General features: G+C 41.6%; 1 protein-coding gene across 7 annotated transcripts in view; it reads left to right on the top strand.

Annotated features, from left to right (window-relative positions):
• The window catches only part of LOC530031 (GTPase, IMAP family member 7), a 39046-nt gene that overhangs the window by 15224 nt on the left and 4561 nt on the right, over positions 1-19261 (top strand). For 3 of the 7 annotated variants that reach the window (XR_009494155.1, XM_059885627.1, XM_059885628.1), the window contains exon 2: positions 8784-13965. The exons of 3 other annotated variants lie outside the window; for them this stretch is intronic. The gene's annotated coding sequence lies outside the window, so the exon portion shown is untranslated. Of the gene's footprint in view, positions 1-8783; positions 13966-14460; positions 15315-19261 lie in introns of all 7 variants that reach the window. One more of the 7 variants, XM_059885629.1, reaches the window with a different exon arrangement.

Below are 19261 nucleotides of genomic sequence, written 5' to 3'. Positions count from 1 at the left end.
CATTTTGAGTTTATTTTTTGTGTATGGTGTTAGAAAGTGTTCTAGTTTCATTCTTTCACAAGTGGTTGACCAGTTTCCCCAGCACCACTTGTTAAAGAGATTGTCTTTTCTCCATTGTATATTCTTGCCTCCGTTGTCAAAGATAAGGTGCCCATAGGTGCGTGGATTTATCTCTGGGCTCTCTATTTTGTTCCATTGATCTATATTTCTGTCTTTGTGCCAGTATCATACTGTCTTGATGACTGTGGCTTTGTAGTAAAGCTGGAAGTCAGGCAGGTTGATTCCTCCAGTTCCATTCTTCTTTCTCAAGATTGCTTTGGCTATTCGAGGTTTTTTGTATTTCCATACAAATTGTGAAATTATTTGTTCTAGCTCTGTGAAGAATACCCTTGGTAGCTTGATAGGGATTGCATTGAATCTATAAATTGCTTTGGGTAGTATACTCATTTCCACTATACTGATTCTTCTGATCCATGAACATGGTATATTTCTCCATTTATTAGTGTCCTCTTTGATTTCTCTCACCAGTGTTTTATAGTTTTCTGTATATAGGTCTTTAGTTTCTTTAGGTAGATATATTCCTAAGTATTTTATTCTTTATGTTGCAATGGTGAATGGAGTTGTTTCCTTAATTTCTCTATTTTCTCATTATTAGTATATAGGAATGCAAGGGATTTCTGTGTGTTGATTTTATATCTTGCAACTTTACTACATTCATTGATTAGCTCTAGTAGTTTTCTGGTGTAATCTTTAGGATTTTCTATGTAGAGGATCATGTCATCTGCAAACAGTGAGAGTTTTACTTCTTCTTTTCCAATTTGGATTCCTTTTATTTCCTTTTCTGCTCTGATTGCTGTGGCCAAAACTTCCAAAACTATGTTGAATAGTAGTGGTGAAATTGGGCACCCTTGTCTTGTTCCTGCAGTTAGGGGAAATGCTTTCAATTTTTCACCATTGAGGAGAAGATCCTTTAGCAATTGGTGGAGAGCTGGTTTGGTGGTGCTGAATTCTCTAAGCTTTTGCTTGTCTGTAAAGCTTTTAATTTCTCCTTCATATTTGAATGAGATCCTCACTGGGTACAGTAATCTGGGCTGTAGGTTATTTTCTTTCATCACTTTAAGTATGTCTTGCCATTCCCTCCTGGCCTGAGGAGTTTCTATTGAAAGATCAACTGTATCCTTATGGGAATCCCCTTGTGTGTTATTTGTTGTTTTTCCCTTGCTGCTTTTAATATTTGTTCTTTGTGTTTGATCTTTGTTGATTTGATTAGTATGTGTCTTGGTGTGTTTTGCCTTGGGTTTATCCTGTTTGGGACTCTCTGGGTTTCTTGGACTTGGGTGATTATTTCCTTCCCCATTTTAGGGAAGTTTTCAACTATTATCTCCTCAAGTATTTTCTCATGGTCTTTCTTTTTTTCTTCTTCTTCTGGGACTCCTATGATTCGAATGTTGGGGCATTTACCATTGTCCTGGAGGTCTCTGGGATTGTCCTCATTTCTTTTAATTCATTTTTCTTTTTTCCTCTCTGATTCATTTATTTCTACCATTCTATCTTCCACTTCACTAATCCTATCTTCTGCCTCCATTATTCTACTATTTGTTCCCTCCAGAGTGTTTTTGATCTCATTTATTGCATTATTCATTATATATTGACTCTTTTTTATTTCTTCTAGGTCCTTGTTAAACCTTTCTTGCATCTTCTCAATCCTTGTCTCCAGGCTATTTTATCTGTGATTCCATTTTGATTTCAAGATTTTGGATCATTTTCACTATCATTATTTGGAATTCTTTATCAGGTAGATTCCCTATCTCTTCCTCTTTTGTTTGGTTTGAAGGGCATTTATCCTGTTCCTTTACCTTCTGGGTATTCCTCTGTCTCTTCATCTTGTTTATATTTCTGTGTTTGGGGTGTCCTTTCTGTATTCTGGCAGTTTGTGGAGTTCTCTTTATTGTGGAGTTTCCTTGCTGTGGGTGGGGTTGTACAGGGTGGCTTGTCAAGGTTTCCTGGTTAGGGAAGCTTGTGTTGATGTTCTGGTGGGTGGAGCTGGATTTCTTCTATGGAGTGCAATGAAGTGTCCAGTAATGAGTTATGAGATGTCAATGGGTTTGGAGTGACTTTGGGCAGCCTGAAGATTGAAGATCAGAGCTGTGTTCCTGTGTTGCTGGAGAATTTGTGTGGTATGTCTTGCTCTAGAACTTGTTGGCTCTTTGGTGGTGCTTGGTTTCAGTGTGGGTATTGAGGCGTTTGGTGAGCTCCTGTCAATTAATGTTCCCTGGAGTCAGGAGTTCTCTGGTGTTCTCAGGATTTGGACTTAAGCCTCCTGCTTCTGGTTTTCAGTCTTATTTTTATAGTAGCCTCAAGACTTCTCCATCTATACAGCACCATTGATAAAACATCTAGGTTAAAGATGGAAAGTTTCTCCACAGTGAGGGACACCCAGAGAGGTTCACAGAGTTACATGGAGAAGAGAAGAGGAGGAGGGAGTTAGACGCGACCTGAATGAGATGAGGTGGAATCAAAAGAGGAGAGAGCAAGCTAGCAGTAGTCACTTCCTTATGTGCTCTCCACAGGCTGGACCGCTCAGAGATGTTCACAGAGTTATACAGAGAAGAGAAGAGGGAGGATGGACACAGTGGTGGCCAGGAGGATAAAGGAGGGAATCAAAAGAAGAGAGACAGATCCAGCCAGTAATCAGTTCCCTAAGTGTTCTCCACCATCTGGAACACAAAAAGAGATTCACAGAGTTGGGTAGAGAAGATAAGGGGGAGGGAGGAGATAGAGGTGACCTGGTGGAGAAAAAGGAGAGTCCAAAGGGGGAGAGAGCAGTCAAGCCAATAATCTCGCTCCCAAGTAAAAATGGGTACTGAAGATTGGGTTCTTAAAGGTACAAAATTGATAACAAATACCAAAAAGCAAAGATTAAAAATCTACAGTAGAGGTTGGATTTTCAAAAATACAATATTAAAGAAAAGAAAGGAAAAACAAAAGACAAAAAATTATAAACAAAAAATATATATGAAGTTTGCTTTAAAAATAGGGCCTTTTTTTTTTTTGCAAAGTAATAGTAGGTTATAAAAATGAAAATTAAAGGAGTAATAGAGGACTTAAAAATTAAAAAAAAATTTTTTTTAAAGAAGAATGATAGTAAAAATAGTAAAAAATATATCTAGGACTTTCTCTGGTGTTGTTGTGGGCAGTGTGGGGTCAGTTCATTTTCGGATAGTTCCTTGGTCCGGCTTATATTTCTCAAGATCTATAGGCCCCTTCCTATGTAGTCGGTACTAACTACAGGTTTGTAATCTATTGCATCTGTCACTTCCAAAGTGGTTCCCTCTGAGCTTCTTCTGTTTGCTGGTCTCTTCAGTGTCTGATTTCTGCCCTGACACAAGGGGTCGGTGGTGGACACTTTTTTAGGCTCACCTGTTCAGTTGCACTGTGGGGAGGGAGAGACGCTGCAAACAAATAACATTGGCATGTGCTTGCAGTGTCTCAGCCACAGTGGGCCTGCCCCCGCTCACGGGGCATGTGCCCTCTCTGCCCACACTGCTCAGGCTCTAGGTTGCTTTGCTGGGAACCATCTGAGGCCAGCCCTGGGCTGAATGCCCCTTCCAGGTCTAAGCCGCTCAGGTTCAGACACTCAGATAGTCCTCAGAGGCGCAGACTTGGTTGGACCTGCATTTTGTGCCCTTCCCAGGTCCGAGCAGCTCAGGCGATGAAGTGTTTGCCGAGCGCCATCGCTGCAACTTATCGCCTCCCCCGTCCCTGACGCTTGGTTTTCTGGGTGTACAACTGGCACACCTTCTCAGACGGATGTTGACTGTCCAGAAGCCCAAGAAGTCTTAGTTAGCAAAGAAGCCTGCTTGCAGTTTGGTAGATAATGCCTCTCTGCAGCTGCGATTGCCCACTTCTGGTTCTGGCTGCCTATCACCGGAGGGGAATGGTCTGCTGCCGGCTAGCTCTGTTCAGTCCTTTGTTCTATGAGTGGGCCTGGCAGTGTCTTATGTTAGGGCTTTTCATGTGGTAGCTATCCCAAAGTCTGGTTTGCTTGCCCAAGTTAGTTCCCTCAGATTGCCCTTGGGGCATTCAGGCCCGGTCTTTAAGCAATGCAGCCCCTGCTTGCTAGTGGCAGGTGCAGGCATCTGTGCTGCTTCTCCTCTGGGGCAGTTATCGTTGGGCACGTAATCTGTGGGTTTTAATTATTTATTTATTTATCCTCCCAGTTATGTTGCCCTCTGTCGTTCCAAGGCTCGCCACAAACTCAGCAGTGAGATTGTTTCCTGGTGTTTGGAAACTTCTTTCTTTTTAAGACTCCCTTTCAGGGACAGAACTCCATTCCTACCTCTTTTGTCTCTCTTTTTGTCTTTTATATTTTTTCCTACCTCCTTTCAAAGACAATGGGCTGCTTTTCTGGGTGCCTGATGTCCTCTGCTGGTATTCAAAAGTTGTTTTGTGGAATTTACTCAGCATTTAAATGTTCTTTTGATGAATTTGTGGGGTAGAAAGTGGTCTCCCCGTCCTATTCCTTCACCATCTTAGGACCGGCAATGGTGTCATTTTTGGTAGTTGCCCCAAGGCACTTTCTTCATTTGTTCCAGTGTAGAAGGATGTTTCTTGTCCACAGTTGGAAACTATTGTTTTGCTGACATCTGTACTAGGTATTACAGTAGTAGCTTTACATTCTATATGTCTGAATTTTTATTGTCTATAGACAGATTTGTGGCTAAAGTTTCATGATACCTATCACAGTAAGGTACAGATTTACTCTAATAAAATAAGGTGCACCCTTATTTTTAGGAACATACACATTTGACTGTATGGTTGAGGTCCTGGGGATAATACAAAAGTATTGATCTTTCTGCTGTTTAATTTTATGTGTAAAATATAATCTAATATGTCTTGCCAGATAGTGTTAGTGGTAAAGACTCCTCCTGCCAATGCAGGAGACCCAAGAGTCGCAGGTTCAATCCCTAGATTGGGAAGATTCCCTGGAGAAGGAAATGGCAACCCATTCCAGTTTTCTTGCCTGGAATATTCCATGGATGGAGGAGCCTGGTGGACTACAGTCCATGGGTCCACAAAGAGTCAGACATAACTGAGCAACTGAAAAGTGAAAGTGAAGTCATTCAGTCGGGTCTGACTCTTTGCAACTTTATAGACTGTAGCCTGCCAGGCTCCTCTGCCCATGGGATTTTCCAGGCAAGAATACTGAAGTGGGTTGCCACTTCCTTCTCCAGGCGATCTTCCCACCCCAGGGATTGAATTCGGGTCTCCCACATTTCAGGCAGACTCTTTATTGTCTGAGCCACCAGGGAATCCGTTTCTGTTAAGGGAGGTTTGGAAAACGGCATTTTTACCTTTGATTCCTGCTGCATTTCTTCACCCCAGCATTAGTAAGCTCTGTGCTTTGGATGAAAATTTGCAAATTTGTGCTTTTTTTTTTTTTTTTAATTGAAACTTTGCAAATTGGTCTGTTCTTTTTTTTTTTTTCCCTCTCATCCAAAATGTACTCATTTAAATTATTCATCACAAGGGCTCAACCAGAGACTAAAACTAAAAAATAGAAACAAAACAAAGATGACACAATTACCGACTCAAGTCCTTGGACACTTTAATCAATAGAAACTGGTAAGAAGTCAGATGAGAAATTCAGGCACAGATTTTCTGGGACCTATGCTATAGTAGGGGGGAGTGATAAGAGAAAACAGGTGCCCTGGCTCACTATCTGAGGAGGACAGTCTGGTTCCTAAAAGGAGTGAGGGTGGGGGCAGATCAGCAGGTTGACCATAGGGGCAGCTTAGGTGGTCTGCCCACCTTCTTGGTGGTGCTGGGCACAGTGATCATGAGCAGTACTTTATTCAGAAGTGTATCTTATTTGTTCATAATTGCCCAACTTTGACTGTACATGCGTGCAGTTATTTTTATTTTATTATTTATTTGGCTGCATCAGGTCTTAGTTGCATAATGTAATGTAATATGTTAGTTGCTCAGTTGTGTCCAACTCTTTGCAACCCCATGGACTGTAATCTGCCAGGCTCTTCTGTCCATGGAATTCTCCAGGCAAGAATTTTCAATGGAGTGGGTCGCCATTTCCCTCTCCAGGAGATCTTCCTGACCCAGAGATTGAACTCAGGTCTCCTGCATTGTAGGCGGATTCTTTACTATCTGAGCCACCAGGGAAACCTCTAAGCATGTGGGCTTCTAATTGAGGTGGGTGGGCTTAGTTGCCCTGAGGCATGTGGGATCTTAGTTCCCCAACCAGCAATCGAACCCATGCGCCCTGCATTTCAAGGTAGATTCTTAGCCAGTGGACCACCAGGGTAGTCTCTGTCCTTTCATTCATTTTTTTTTGTTTTCCAAAAGAAGTGTTTTATTTGCTCACAATCCTGTGGGTCAGAAATTTGAACAGGGCTTGACTGGATGGTTCTTCTGCTTCATGTTGGCATCAGCTGAAGTCTCTCATGAGGTTGAAATAAGATGGTGACTGAGATTGGAGTATCCCTGATGGCCTCTGTCCTTTCATTCTTGAAGGATGTTTTCTCTGGTTATAGAATTCTGGGTTGACAGTTCTTTTCTTTCAACACTTGGAAAATATTGTGTCACTTCCTTCTGGCCCCCATGATTTCTGATGAACAGTCTGGAAATGGTTCTGAACCACCATAGAGGCAGAGCATGACATGTCTCTCAAGCATCTGCCATTTCTGTCTCCCTGTCTAAAGAACAGTAGGATCCAGGCACTACTCCCCATCCCACTATGTAAGTAGGGTTGGGGATAAAAGTCTCCTATTGTTTCTGAGTTTGGCCTTGCACATTAGCTACTTCATGATCATGGTTTACTTGAATGTCACTCAGCTCTGGAGTGAGTCTCAGCTTGATTTGGTTTTGGTCAGCAGCTGACCTCCAGGATCCATGTCCTCCCTAGGTGATTGCTGCCACCACCATGCTATTCTCAGGGGAGACTAATGTGGAGGCAGCCTGCATTCCCCTTTAGTGCCCTGCTGACCCAGACCTATGTAAGACTTGCCATTTTATCTCCCTGAATGGCAACAAGATGTAATTGTTGTGTGTTGACTGGGGATAACTAGAGAAAATCACCAGAGAGGGACATGTTCATTTCCCAGGGCTGTCATAACAAAGTAGCACAAATGAAGTGGCTTATAATAACAGATAATAAATCATTTTTATAATAATTTATTCTCTCTCAAGTCTGGAGGCCAAAAGTCCAAAATAAAGGTGTTGGCAGGGCCATGTTCCTCCTGAATGCTGTCAGGGAGGATCCTTCTGAGAAGGTAACAGGCAGGAAGCCTAGGGGTCCTCCCAAGGGGAGGAAATAGACTGCAAGTGTCAGACGGTTTTTCCCTCTCTCTTAAGAGGCAGGAGGAAACAAACCACAAGTGTCAGATTTTTATTCCTTTTCTATTAATTAAACGGACTTTTAATTTTAACAAAATTAAAAGGAGTTTTCTTTTAAAATTCTATGTTGCCCTGATGACACCTGGTTCCCCCTGAACTTTTCTCAAACCTTGAGCTAACCAATGCATTTTTCTATGAAATGTTTTTCTTAAGCTGTGTTAATGAACTATGTATTTACCTTAGAATCTGCCTTTGTTCAAGATTCATGTCAATTGTTTCACGGCCCGGGATGACTCACCTGGTGCCAATGCTATCACAAAATGCATGTTATGGGTAAGGGATCTGGTGCAACTCTCTCAGTTTTGAGGCATTTCCTTTCTCTAATTAGCATCTTGCTAATAGGTATATAACCCCTTACTATAAACTAGCAAGGGGGCACTCTTTCTGCCCCCTTCTGATGTCTATGTCAGAAGCTCTCTCTATCTCCTTTATATGTTAATAAATTTTATCACACAAAAGTTCTGAGTGACCAAGCCTCATCACTGGCCCTGGATCGAATTCCTCTCCTCCAGAGGTCAAGAATCCAGGTGTCATTCACGGCGCATGGTGACAACCTTCCTTGCCTCTTCTAGCTTCTAGAGGCCTCAGGGAGCCTTACTTTAACCTCTGCTTCTGCCTTCACATGACTGTCTTCCCAATGCATGTGTCTGTGTCCAATATCTCCCTTCTAATAAGGATACCAATTGTATGGATTAAGGTTCATCTCAGCAGCTTTACCTTAACAATCAAATCTACAGAGACCTTATTTCCAAGCAAGTCACATTTGTAGGGTTAGGGCTTCAGTATCTTTTGGAGGGGAACACAATTCAAACCATAAGCGAGAAGAAAGGCTTAAAAAGTGAAGCTGCATATAAACGTTAATAGAGTAGAAGAAACTAAAGCTAAAACCTTCCTAAGGACACTCTTATGAGCTCATTGTCATTTTTGGACATTCATGTAAATTAATCATATCTTTATGTATCTTTTTCCTGGTTTCTTTCACTTAGTATACTGCTGTCAAGGTTCATTCACATTGTAGCATGTAGCCAGACTCCATTCCTTTTTATGGTTAAATGATACTCCATTGTATGCATATATCCATTCATCTGTTGATGTGCACTTGGGTTGTTTCCACTGGTTTTGGGCTATTATGAATAATGCTGCTTAACCATTCATGTAGAATCTTTGGTATGAACACGTCTTGGCAGTCCTCTTGGATGGACACTTAGGGAGTGGAATCACTACATCATGTGGTAATCCATGTTTTAATTTTTTAAGGAAACACTGAAGTGTTTTCTGCAGCAGCTGTGTCATGTTATATCCTCCCCAGCAGGGTATAAAGATTAAATTTATCCACATACTTATCAGTATTTGTTATTTTTTCTTTTTGAAAGATTATAATCATCCCACTGAGTATGAAGTGGTATCTTATTTGATGTAGATTTTTATTTCCCTGATGACTGATTAGAAAGCATCACTATGAACAAAGCTAGTGGAAGTGATGGAATTCCAGTTGAACTATTTCAAATCCTGAAAGATGATGCTGTGAAAGTGCTGCACTCAATATGCCAGCAAATTTGGAAAACTCAGCAGTGGCCACAAGACTGGAAAAGGTCAGTTTTCATTCCAATCCCAAAGAAAGGCAATGCCAAAGAATGCTCAAACTACCGCACAATTGCACTCATCTCACATGCTAGTTAAGTAATGCTCAAAATTCTCCAAGCCAGGCTTCAACAATACATGAACCGTGAACTTACTGATGCTCAAGCTGGTTTTAGAAAAGGCAGAGGAACCAGACACCAAATTGCCAACATCTGCTGGATCATGGAAAAAGCAAGAGAGTTCCAGAAAAACATCTATTTCTGCTTGATTGACTATGCCAAAGCCTTTGACTGTGTGGATCACAATAAACTGTGGAAAAGTCTGAAAGAGATGGGAATACCAGACCACCTGACCTGCCTTTTGAGAAATCTGTATGCAGGTCAGGAAGCAACAGTTAGAACTGGACATGGAAAAACAGACTGGTTCCAAATAGGAAAAAGAGTACGCCAAGGCTGTATATTGTCACCCTGCTTATTTAACTTAAATGCAGAGTACATCATGAGAAACGCTGGGCTGGAAGAAGCACAAGCTGGAAACAAGATTGCTGGGAGAAATATCAATAACCTCAAATATGCAGATGACACCACCCTTATGGCAGAAAGTGAAGAGGAACTAAAAGCCTCCTGATGAAAGTGAAAGTGGAGAGTGAAAAAGTTGGCTTAAAGCTCAACATTCAGAAAACGAAGATCATGGCATCTAGTCCCATCACTTCATGGGAAATAGATGGGGAAACAGTGGAAACAGTGTCAGACTTTATTTTGGGGGGCTCGAAAATCACTGCAGATGGCGACTGCAGCCATGAAATTAAAAGACGCTTACTCCTTGGAAGGAAAGTTATGACCAACCTAGATAGCATATTCAAAAGCAGAGACATTACTTTGCCAACAAAGGTTCATCTAGTCAAGGCTATGGTTTTTCCTGTGGTCATGTATGGATGTGAGAGTTGGACTGTGAAGAAGGCTAAGCGCCGAAGAATTGATGCTTTTGAACTGTGGTGTTGGAGAAGACTCTTGAGAGTCCCTTGGACTGCAAGGAGATCCACCCAGTCCATTCTGAAGGAGATCAGCCCTGGGATTTCTTTGGAGGGAATGATGCTAAAGCTGAAACTGCAGTACTTTGACCACCTCACACGAAGAGTTGACTCATTGGAAAAGACTCTGATGCTGGAAGGGATTGGGGCAGGAGGAGAAGGGGACAACAGAGGATGAGATGGCTGGATGCATCACTGACTCGATGAACATGAGTCTGAGTGAACTCCGGGAGTTGGTGATGGACAGGAAGGCCTGGCGTGCTGCAATTCATGGGGTCGCAAAGAGTCGGACATGACTGAGCAACTGAACTGACTGAACTGATGATGTTTATCTTCTTTTCTTATGTTTATTGGTCATCTGTGTATCTTATTTGAAGAAATTCTTATTCAAATCTTTTGCCCATTTAAATATTAGGCAATTTGTCTTTTTATTGTGGAGTTTTTAGAGTTACAGCTTCCCTGGCTGCTCAGTCGGTAAAGAATCTGCTTGCAATATAGGAAACCTGGGTTTGATCCCTGGACTGGAAAGATCTCCTGGAGGAGGGCATGGCAGCCCACTCCAGTAATTTTGCCTGGCAAATCCCCACAGATAGAGGAGCTTGGCGGGCTGCACTCCATGGGGTCGCAAAGAGTCAGACACCATTGAGCAACTAAGCACAGCACAAGAGTTCGTTATATATTCTGGATATTAGATCTTTATCAAATATATGGTTGGCAAATATTTTCTCTCATTCTGCAGGTTGTCTTTTCACTTTTTGGATAGTGCTCTTTGATGGGAAAGTTTTAAATTTTGATTAAATATAAATTATCTGTTTTTCTTTGGTGTTTTGGTGTCATATATTAGAGTGGGACACAACTTAGTGACTAAACCACCACCACCATTAGAAACTATTGCCTAATCTTACTTATCAGACATTTAGTCTCTGCAGATCAGAAATGCTACCCCTATTGGTAAGATACTATACTCTCAATGATTAACTGTGGGGAAAGGGAGCCTCATCTTCTTGGCCACCCCTGCCAAGAATGGAGTTTCTGTCAAACTGAGGCTGGGCTGGGGAGGGAGGAAGTAGGTCATGGTTCAAGTATGATGCAGATGCTCACTGTTCTTTCTAAGAGTTAGTATATTTTTTTCTGAATAAATGTTTCTTCATTTCTTATATGAACATAGGACAATGTTTAGAGACTTTTTAATTTTTTTCTTTAAATAATGTTTGTCAGTTATGGATGTTCATCAGTGTAAGTTTGCAGGGCTCCTCTCAATGTTTTGGAGGAGACCCTGTCAGTAGCTGAAATTAAACATTGGCCATGTTGCTAGCTCCCCTCCTCTTCCTTCCTGCAGTGTGCCTGGGCTTTGGCCAGTTTAGTTTCCCCTTCTTGCTGTCCTTCATTGTAGTTGAATGAAACAGAGCTAATGGGGACCTAGGTGGCACTGTCTTCCAGATTGCTATTTTCTCGGGAATCTTTGACTCTCCACTAAACACAAATATGTTATACTTGCAGAGGATAAGAGAAATGCTAGTGTCACTTTTCATTTCCAAATAGTCACCTGTAACCTCTCAAAGCTTAATGTCACTTAAGTACCATTCTAGAGGGTTTTTTTTTTTTTTTTTCATGATAAACAACAGTCAAAAGCCACGAGGCTGCTCAACTATTTATTATCCATCTCATTTATTTATTTATTATTTATCTTAGGCTTTGAGAACTTCATTGTTAGGATCTTGAAAGATGGAAATATCCACACACTATTCCAGTTTACAATAGAGTTTATTTCGTTTCATTCATGTGGAACTCAGAAGTGCTGCCTGCTGGGCCTGCTTTGAATGAGTCCTAATGTGGGTTTGGAGACTTCCAGGAAAGCCCTTGCACTTCATCCTCAGGCCAGGTCTGCCTGAGGAGGGGTCTGAAAAGGATTCTAAGGACAGTTCAGTGCAATTTTCATGATGAGATTTCTCCCTGGCCCAGCCTTTCTCCTCCTATCCCTTCTGAACACTTCAGCAGGTATAACCAGGGGGACCCAGGCCTGTAACCTAGGCTGTCTAGCCTGTGCTATGACCTCGTGGTGATGAAGGTGTGCTGTGACCTTCAAGTGCCAAATAAGAGAGTGTAGTTTCTGAGGCAGGATGTGTATTTTTCTCTGCACAAGTGAATTTACAATAAATCACCCAGTTGCCCATTTCTTGAAAATATAGGGGTTTACAAGAAACAGAAAGAAGTCTGTGCTGTGATATACTGTGGTGTACATTGCAATTGTTCCTTTGAAAGTGAAAGTGGCTCAGTCGTGTCTGACTCTTTGCAACCCCATGGACTGTCCGTGGAATTCTCTAGGCCAGAACACTGGAGTGGATAGACTTTTCCTTCTCCAGGGGATCTTCCCAATCCAGGAATCGAACCGGGGTCTCCTGCATTGCAGGCGGATTCTTTACCAACTGAGCTATCAGGGAAGCCCAGTTGTTCCTTTACTACTTGTTAAAGTTTTACTTATAGCATCTGTCTCTACTAAGAAAGCACTGAAGAACATTCTCCTTGGGGAAGGATTGAAACAAAGCAACAACAGTTGTCAAACTGAAACCAAAAGGAAGTAATGAAAATAATAGCAGAAATCGTGCAAACCAAATGACAAACCCCAGAAAGAAGGCAAGTTATGGGATGATGTCTGATGGTTATGGCAGCCTCCACATTCTTTCCTGAATTCCTGTTATCCTAATCAACCTCTTCCCACCATTAGGATCACGGAATGGCTAAGAATTCAGGGGATAGCTAAGCAAATATTGTGGATTTTGGAGGTGTGGGGCTAGAAACCTAGGTAGGCATATAAGGAAAGGAACTGTGGATTTCCTGAAAGAAATAGAAAACTGTGGGAGAAAAACCCATTTCCTTGCTTCTTGCTTTTTTGGCTGTTGAAGCCAAGTGGCAAATAAAGCTTATATCTGTAACTATCTGTAACTATCCATGGCTCTGATGACCCTTAGGACTCAGGAACACCAGGAGTGAGCCTGGACTAACAGTGATTCCTCATGCCAGACTCCTGGAGCCAAGGGCCCTACGAATGGTCCCTTTTAAAGGGAGACTAAAGTCTCCCGTTTAGTACCACTGCTCTCTGTTCCACTGCTGGAGGTTTATAACTATAACCACGTACATCTGAGAATTCGTGTGAGTAAGCACACCAGGTTCATTGGTGCGAACTGGTTCCTGCCAGTGGGAATCTGGGGATTTGTTCTCATTGGGTAAGGCTTAAATATTAGAGTTGATACTATTCCATAGGCTTCCCTGATAGACCAGTTGGTAAAGAATCTGCCTGCAATGCAAGAGACCCCGGTTCAATCCCTGGGTTGGGAAGATCCCCTGGAGAAGGGGGAAAGGGTACCCACTCCAGTATTCTGGCCTGGAGAATTCCATGGGCTGTATAGACCATGGGGTCACAGAATCAGACATGACTGAGTGACTTTCACTTTCACTTCACTTTATTAACCCCAAACAACAAGTAAAATTTTCAAAATTCTGGTGTCATAGCAGGCACATGGAGAATAAGCTTTCAACTTGGCAAAACTGAAGTAAAGTCACTCACTTCAAAGGTATCTGACCCTTTGTGACCCCATGGACTGTAGCCTACCATGCTCCTCCATCCATGGGATTTTCCAGGCAAGAGTACTGGAGTGGGTTGCCACTTCCTTCTCCAGAGGAGCTTTCTGATGCAGGAATCGAACTCTGGTCTCCTGCATTGTAGGCAGATGCTTCACCGTCTGAACCACCAGGCCAAACTGAACCACCCATCAAATTATGGGGCAACATTTCTGTCTTTTTAAAAACAAAACACTTTTTTCACTGGCCCCACCCAATCTGCTTCCTGGCTCCGAGGTCTCAGAGGTGCAGCAGTTAGAGCAAACGCAGGGGCTCAAACAGCTTCTCTGGAGGAAACCAGACAGCTCATCAAGTCCTTAAATCAGGTGAGCTTGGCTGAGAACAGATCCCAGGGAGACAGAGCTGCAAGGACAGTAGGGTAGGGGAGTCTGGGGAGGGTGTGGATTCTGGCCTGAGAAGGGACCTGGTGCTGTGCAAACAAGTCAGGAGGATGCTACCAGAGCAGGGGAGGTGGCGGTAGGGAGGGGACTAAGAATGTCTGTTAACACATTGTCCATGCACTCTCATTTTAACAAGACAACATTTTGCTGAATATTGCACCTTCCATCCAGTTGTTGTTGGGATAGACATTGAGTACACTTGATAAGCCAGACATTTCTTTTAGTAGGAAATGTGTCCCCAAGGTCTTTAGATTTGGAAGGCAATTTAGAGACCACTCAGTGTAAATCTTTTTTTTTTTTTAATTTAATTGTTATTTTATATTGCACTGGCATCCGGTCCCACCACTTCATGGGAAATAGATGGGGAAACAGTGGAAACACTGTCAGACTTTATTTTTCTGGGCTCCAAAATCACTACAGATGGTGACTGCAGCCATGAAACTAAAAGACGCTTACTCCTTGGAAGGAAAGTTATGACCAACCTAGATAGCATATTCAAAAGCAGAGAGATTACTTTGCCAACAAATGTTCATCTAGTCAAGGCTATGGTTTTTCCTGTGGTCATGTATGCATGTGTGAGTTGGATTGTGAAGAAGGCTAAGCGCCGAAGAATTGATGCTTTTGAACTGTGGTGTTGGAGAAGACTCTTGAGAGTCCCTTGGACTGCAAGGAGATCCACCCAGTCCATTCTGAAGGAGATCAGCCCTGGGATTTCTTTGGAAGGAATGATACTAAAGCTGAAACTCCAGTACTTTGGCCACCTCATGCGAAGATTTGACTCATTGGAAAAGACTCTGATGCTGGGAGGGATTGGGGGCAGGAGGAGAAGGGGATGACAGAGGATGAGATGGCTGGATGGCATCACTGACTCGATGGATGTGAGTCTCAGTGAACTCGAGGAGTTGGTGATGGATGGACAGGGAGGCCTGGCGTGCTGTGATTCATGGGGTCGCAAAGAGTCAGACATGACTGAGTGACTGATCTAATCTGACAGCTGTTGTTTAGTCACTAAGTTGTGTCTAACTCTTTACGACCCCATGGACTATAGCCCGCCAGGCTTCTCTGTTCATGGGATTTCCCAGGCAAGAATACTGGAGTGGGTTGCTGATTTCTCCAGGGGATCTACCTGACCCAGTGATCGAACCCGGGTCTCCAGCATTGTAGGCAGATTCTTTACTGTTGAGCCACCAGGGAAGCTCATACTGCAGTATGTGTAAATCAACTAATGTTTTGGCAGGAAATGGGCATTTGAAGACTGCAGTCTGGCACTAAAGGTACTCATTTCTACTGGGCTTATCATTGTTTTGATGTCTTTCCAATGGGCTTCAAAACTATACAAACACACACACATACACATACACACAATGAAGAATAAGATTCCTGAAAAGTCTTTGCAGATATTTTGGGGCAAGTTTTCGGGAGACTTAAAGTACATCCCACTGGAGATGGACAGAGAAATGACTGCGTTATCAAGTCTCTTGGAACAATTTTTTGTGTGGTTCATTCATTACACAAAATACAATTAAGCCTGTTTGTTACATTTGCTTTTGATTTTTACTAGGATTTTAAATATAATTTTTGCTGTATGATTATGTAACTATTTATATGGTTTTAAGATCAAATCAATGAAATATAAGTATATCCAAACAAGTCTGATTCCCAGTTTCTGTCCCTGTCCTCTCCCTCCTCTTTTTCCCATACCCATATAAGTAACTTTTTTGTTTGTTTAGCTTTTAGATTATTCAGCCATTGTTTTTACAGATGAATGAAAAATATATGTATTACACATTTTATATATATATAGATCATATTCCTCCTGGTTAGAGAAATGCTAGTAAACTGTGCATTACTTTCTTCTTTGCTTTTTCTTCTTAATGCTATATCCTGGAGATGTCTCCGTACTAGGATATAAAGATATACCTCATTTTTTCTACAGTTGACCGGTGCTTCACTGTGTGAATATACCTTAGTTAATTCAACTGGGTCCCTACCCTAATGATGGCATTTGATAGGTTTTTGGTGTCCTGAGATTCAAATAGTGGCACAGTTAACAGACTTCTGTGGGCTTCCCAGGTGGCCCAATGGTAAAGAATCTGCCTGCCAATGCAGGAGATGCAGGAGACGTGGGTTCAACCCCTGGGTCATGAAGATCCCTTGGAAATGGCAACCCACTCCAGTATTCTTGCTGGGAAAATCCCAAGGACAGATGAGCCTGGAAGGCTACAGTCCATAGGTCACAAAGAGTTGAACATGACTGAGCACACACGTGTGCATACACACACACAGAGCTTTCTGCATAATTTTCTTCCATATTCTTTTTGGGTACTTTGGAATAAATCCTAAAATTGAGATTGATAATAAAAGGGTAAAGGCGTATGTAAATGCACATATACAAGACCTTGCTAACTTCTCCTCCAGTTGTTTTAGACTGTTCTTTTATTCCCAACAGCCATGCAGGAGAAGATCTCTTTCCCCTACATCTTTTATTTATTAAAAAAACATGTATTTATCTATTTGGCTGCATTGCATCTTAGTTGCAGCATGCGGGATCGTCCTTGCCTCGTGTGGGATCTTTCATTGTGACACACGGACTCTCCAGTTGTGGAGGGATTAGTTGCTCCGTGGCATGTAATATCTTAGTTCCCTGACCAGGGATTGAACCCACATCCCCTGCATTGCAAGGTGGATTCTTAACCACTGGGCCACCAGGGAGTCCTTCCGCTATACCTTTTATCAACAGATTATGCCAACTAATTTCTGGGTTTTTTCAAACCTGTAGGTGAGAAATTGTATCCTAGTGCAATATTAAATAATTAACTTTAGTTTTTCTATGTTTTGATATGTTTTTCTCTATTACGAGTGGATGTTGATATCTTTTTACATATTCAAAGGATATTTACATTTTTATTTGGACTGTTTATTCTTATCTCTTACTCCACTTTCTATCAAGTTGTTGGTCTTTTCTTTCTCTACTTTTAGATATTGTTTGTTTGCTAAAATATTTTTATTGAAATATAGTTGATTTATTATAATTATAGCCAAGCCATTCAGTTTTACACATACATGTGTCCATGCGTATGTGCATGCTCAGTCACTTCAGTCATATCCAACTCTCTGCGGCCCCATGAACTGTGATCCTCCCGTCTCCTCTGTCCATGGAATTCTCCAGGCAAGAATACTGGAGTTGGTCGCCATGCCTTCCTCAAGGTGATCTTCCTAACCCAGGGATCAAACTTGTGTCTCCTGTGTCTCCTGCATTGCAGGCAGATTCTTTGCTGCTAAGTCACTGGTGAAGCCCATACATATGTGTATATAATATATATAATGTATATATATATATATATATATTCTGATTTTTTTCAATTATAGGTTAATACAAGATATTGAATATAGTTCCTTTTTACTATACACTAAATTCTTGTTGTTTATGTTATGTTATATATAGTGGTATGTATATGTAAAGTATATGTATATGTAACATACCACTATATATAACAAAAGGTCAGCTTTCATTCCAATACCAAATAAGGGTAATGGCAAAGAATGTTCAAACTACTGCACAACTGCATGCATTTCACATGCTAGCAAGGTAATGCTCTAAATTCTCCAAGCTAGGCTTCATCAGTACATGAACCAAAAACGTCCAGATGTACAAGCTGAATTTAGAAAAGGCAGAGGAACCAGAGATCAAATTGCCAATATCCATTGGATCAAAGAAAAAGCAAGAGGATTCCAGAAAAACATCTACTTCTGCTTCATTGACTATGCTAAAGCTTTTGATGGTGTGGATCACAACAAACTGTGGAAAATTCTTCAAGAGATGGGAATACCAGACTAGCTTACCTTCCTCCTTAGAAACCTGTACACAGGTCAAGAAGCAACAGTTAGAACCGGACATGTAAACAGACCGGTTCAAAATTGAGAAAGGAGTATGTCAAGGCTATATATTGTCACCCTGCTTATTTAACTTATATGCAGAGTACATCAAGCAAAATGCCGGGCTGGGTGAAGCACAAGCTGGAATCAAGATTGCTGGGAGAAATATCAATAACAGATATGTAGATGACACCACCCTTATGGCAGAAAGTGAAGAGGAACTCTAGAGCCTCTTGATGAAGGTGAAAGAGGAGAGTGAAAAAGCTGGCTTAAAACTCAACATTCAAAAAATGAAGATAATGGCGTCTAGTCCCATCACTTCATGGCAAATAGATAGGGAAACAATGGAAACAGTGACAGACATTATTTTCTTGGGCTCCAAAATCACTGCAGATGGTGACTGCAGTCATGAAATTAAAAGATGCTTGCTCCTTGGAAGAAGAGCTATGAGCAACCAAGATAGCATATTAAAAAGCAGAGATATTACTTTGCTGACAAGTCTGTCTACTCAAAGCTACAATTTTTCTAGTAATCATGTATGGATGTGAGAATTGGACCATAAAGAAGGGTGAGTGTCAAAGAATTGATGCTTTTGAACTGCGGTGTTGGAGAAAACTCTTGAGAGTCCCTTGGACTGCAAGGAAGTCAAACCAGTCAATCCTGAAGGAAATCAACCCTGAATATTCACTGGAAGGACTGATGCTGAAGCTAAAGCTCCAATACTTTGGCCACCTGATGGAAGACCTGACTCATTGGAAAAGACCCTGATGCTGGAAAAGATAGAAGGCAGGAGGAGAAGGGGACAACAGAGGTCGAGATAGCTGAATGACATCACGGACTCAATGGACATGAGTTTGAGCAAGCTTTGGGAGATGGTGAAGGACAGGGAAGCCTGGCATGCTGCAGTCCCTGGGGCCAGAAAGAATCTGACAGGACTGAAGGACTGAACAGCTACGATGTATCCATAAACCCCATACACCTAATTTATCCCTCTTTCCTGATTTTCCCCTTTGGTAGTCGTAAGTTTATTTTCTATGTCAGTTAGTCTGTTTCTGTTTTGTAAGTAAGTTTACTTGATTTATTTTTGATTCCACATACAAATGATATCATGTAATATTTGTTTTTCTCTAACTTCCCTCAATATGATAACACCTCAGTTCATACATGTAGTTGCAAATGGCATTATTTCATTCTCTTTTACGGCTGAGTAATATCCCATTGTATATATGAACTGCATCTTCTTTATGCATTCATCTGTCAATGGACATTTAGTTTGTTTCTGTGTCTTGGCTACTATAACAGAACTGTTATAAAGCTGAAACTCCAATACTTTGGCCACCTCATG

Source organism: Bos taurus, chromosome 4 (genome assembly GCF_002263795.3).
Source record: "Bos taurus isolate L1 Dominette 01449 registration number 42190680 breed Hereford chromosome 4, ARS-UCD2.0, whole genome shotgun sequence".
NCBI lineage: Eukaryota > Metazoa > Chordata > Mammalia > Artiodactyla > Bovidae > Bos > Bos taurus.
Note: the sequence above shows the minus strand (reverse complement) of the source record. Positions and strands in the feature narration are given on the sequence as shown.